The sequence below is a fragment of the Octodon degus genome, unplaced genomic scaffold (assembly GCF_000260255.1).
Source record: "Octodon degus isolate 3935 unplaced genomic scaffold, OctDeg1.0 scaffold00105, whole genome shotgun sequence".
In the NCBI taxonomy this organism is placed as follows: domain Eukaryota; kingdom Metazoa; phylum Chordata; class Mammalia; order Rodentia; family Octodontidae; genus Octodon; species Octodon degus.
The window spans coordinates 7,669,870-7,673,901 of record NW_004524681.1 but is presented as its reverse complement, the minus strand read 5'-3'; positions in this window follow the sequence as shown (position 1 = coordinate 7,673,901).

Below are 4,032 nucleotides of genomic sequence, written 5' to 3'. Positions count from 1 at the left end.
AGGCTGTGGGGATAAAGGAACCCTTCTTCACTGACAGTGGGAATGCAGACTGGTAAAACTACTGTGGAAATCAGGGTGAAGATTCCTCAAAAAGCTAGAACTGGAGGTCCTATTCAAGCCAGCCATTCCCCTCCTTTGTATTTTTCCAAAAGAACAAAAAGAACCAAAATCATCATACCACAGCGGGATATGGGCACCCATGTATACACATGGGTTTATACCCATGAAGCACAATTTGCCATAGCCAAATCTTAGAAGCAACACAAATGTCCATCAGCTGAGGAATGGATAAAAAAAGATATTGTATTTTTACACAATGGGGTATTACTCAGCTATAAAAAGGTGAATTGAAGACTTTTATTGGTCAATGGATGCAACTGAACAGTATATTGGTAAGTGAAATAAATCAGACCCATATGCGCAAATATCATATTATCTTGCTAGTGTGAGAATCTGAAAGAATAAATAAAATCTGAAAGGTAAATAAAATCTAAATAGATACTGTGAAGTGGAAAAATCTATTTAATGGGAGGAAAAAACTAGGATGAGGAAAAGGACAATACAAAGGAGGGAAAAATATATATTCATGTGTATGTGCAGGATAGATTGGATAATTGTACTGCTGATTTCTGATTGTCTATTGAAAGGAGCATTTAATACTTATTTTTTTCTATTTTTTCTTTTTTTCTTCTTTTTACATTCTTATAACTTTTCTTAACCATTTTTTTCAGGTTCATATCTAGTAACCTAAACAACTAATTTTAAGATAATATTATGCAGTAGAACAACCATTGTCAAATTCCTGTTACTTTGTTCATTGAAATTTTGTAACATTTCTAATTTTTTTAATCATTTGTACCCTTTAAAAATAAAAAAAATCTCAGGTTACATCCACTTGTCTAGAAATGCCTCCAATTTATCCTTCTTTATTGCAGAGTAGTACTCTGTTATACTAAAAAAAAAAACCCCTCATCTTCTTTATTCATTCCTCAGCTAATGGGCCTTTGATTTGTTTATAAACAGGGTTACACATATATCACTGTGGTATATGTTTTTAATTCTTCTAGGAAGTTATCCAAAGGGGAATATCTAGCTCAAATGAAAACTCTAGTTCTAGTTTTTTGAGGAATCTCTATACTAATGTCCATAGTGAATGCACCAAGCTATACTCCCACAAACAGTGGAGAAGTGTTAATTTTTTCCTGCATCTTCTTCTGCATTTGTTATTGATTTATTTCTTGGTTACAACCATTATTTCTGATGTGACAAAAACTCACTATTTTTTAATTTTTTAAATTTCATTTTATTTTATTTTGAAAATTAAAAGCAAAAGCAAGAACAAAAATCAGAAACAAAGACAGAAATAGAGTAATATACAGCAATACATAATGTTACAGATTTTCAAACCAAGAAAAGCTGATTAACAATGGTTCATATATTATCTATTTTTATCATTAAATCTGTTGTTCAGAGTAACAGATATAGTAATGTAAGATTAATTTGCATCTCTTTAATAACCAGTGATGCTGAACTGTTTTTATACATTTATTTGTCATATTTATTTCTTCATATGAGAAATATGTATTCATCTCAGATGTCCATTTTTGAATCGAGTCTTTAAATTTGGACAGCTGATTTTTAAGTTCTTTTTTAAATTCTTATGTTTTAGATATAAGTGCTTTGTCTAAAGGACAACTTGCTAATATTATTTGCCACTTTTTGAGTTGTTTTTTCACTCTGTTGATGATTTCTTTTGTTGTCTGAAAATTGCTTAGTAGGACTAGATCCCTGTTATTGATTCTTTGTAATATTTCCTGTGCAATCAGGTTTTTTTTTTCTACAGTTTTATTGATAATCATGTAGTGATGAGACAGTTTCAAATCAAATTGGTAGGACAGTTTCAATAATTAACACATTGCATACATTCTTCCTAGTGGTTATTTGCTGTACAAGATGCAGACGTGATATCCTATTTACAAACTCTACTAGAACAAAACTCTCTATTCATTAAGATAATGTAACTATATATCTATCCTAACCATTTTGAATACGCAGATACAAAATGGAAATTCATCTGTATCCCCTTTTTTTGTTAAGTTCCATTATTTGAATATTATAGGTGTGTAAACTCAGCAAAATATTCTAAGAGTCCAGTAGTCCGTAATAGTATTGGGTCTTCCTCTTAACTGGCAGTGTCAGAAATTGTTGACCTGAGTCCCCTACAGCTCAACATAACACCATGACTTTACTTCTTATGCTTCGTTTTTATACTTTTCTGCTGGATGGTTAAGACCAAGGTAAAGCAGGACCTGTGCAACAAGCGTTGTAGCTTTTGGATCTGATAAATATTGTATAATTTCCCTAGTATAAGAACTCCAGAGAAGAAATACAACTAGAAAGGTATAATACAAGTAAAAAGAAAGCAAGAACTCGAGGACTAATTAAGGTTTTTCTTCATGAAGTCTTCACCTACCCCTATGTCTTCAAGAGTTCTTCCAGAAGTTTTAGTGTTTCTGTCTTAATATTTAGGTGTCAATGATTCACTTCAAATTTTCAGTTTAAACATTCACTGTGTTTTTCTGTCACAACTTTTATCCCCACACTGCTCAATATTGGCGACAAGTAGCAAAAAATCTACAACTAACTTTAATCTACTGCACAAGAACATAATTCAAGGCAATAAAAGAAAATTTGAAAAGTGTACTACAAGCGCACCCTGTGTTCCAGGAAAAAGAGAGCCTAAATAATCACCATCAAAACATTTTCATGGATTCCAAATTATACAAAGAGCTAGCACTTACTTAGTACTTACCATATGCAGACATAAGTTTGCCAGATTTAGTATAAGTATGTCTTACATAATACATAGGACATACTTATACTAAAAAACTACTTGATTTTCTGAAGTTCAAAATTTAACTAGACATCTTTTGTTTTATCTGGCAATCCTTCTAAGCAGTATTTAAGAAATCTACTAGAGGTGGAACTCCAGCCAACTGAAAGATAATTATAAAACTAGAGAAAAACATCTGGCAGTACACATTGAATTCGTTTAATAGACTGGCAAGCTGAAACAAATATGGTGATTAGCTTATTAAAATAGGATGTACACATATGTCCTGCCTATAGAGAAACCTATAACTAACAAACACTTGGAGGTGAGGGAAGGGTAAAAGAAGAATGGAAGTATAAGGATGCAGAATTCTTCATTTTTAATATCAAGAAATCAGGCTTTGTAAGTTAGAACTAACTACTAAAATAGCAGAGCTGTAATCATATTTAATCACATGATGTAGACATTAAGAAAAAATCACAATTAAGTAAAATCTGCTATTGTGGGAGAGAATAGAAAAGTAATTATGCTAATTTTATCATTGCTTACAATAGGCATATTAGAGTCCCAGCAGGAAGGAGACAACACATTTAAAACAGGAAAATTTGAGGTAAGTTTGCTTTTAGCAAAAAAGTTCACAGTACAAAGTTTTAGAGAAATCACAAGGATTAGAGCAGGAACCAGGGTTCTGATCCTCAGCAAAGAAAGCTTTCAGGAATTAACATACTGGAATCCAGGAATAGGGAGCCCCATAGAGCCTGTTCCACTGGGAAGAAAAGTGATTAGTTTGAGGGGCACAACATTTCTCTTCTCTAATGTGTTTTTGCCAGGTTCATCATAGGCTGGGCCCAGCTAGCAGCCCAAGGGCATGGGAATTTTTCCTGTAATCCATAAACTTCACACTTCTGATCAAAGAAAAAGGGTTGAAAACAAAAAGTGCCTAAGGAAGGGTAGGTCTTCTATGTGTTGTTAGGAAATTAATATGTACTGTCTAGAGAAACAGGCCCCTCCAGGAAGTTCATGATGGTATAGTAAGAAAAGTAACTACCAGGAAAAAATAAATATATCATGAGAAGTAGACATCAAAACAAGGCTATTTCCAATTCATATTAAACAATTATTTATTCTATTAAATAAGCAGTTATACTATCATTTCATATAAGTCACAAACACATCAATAAATTCAAATACTTAATTCA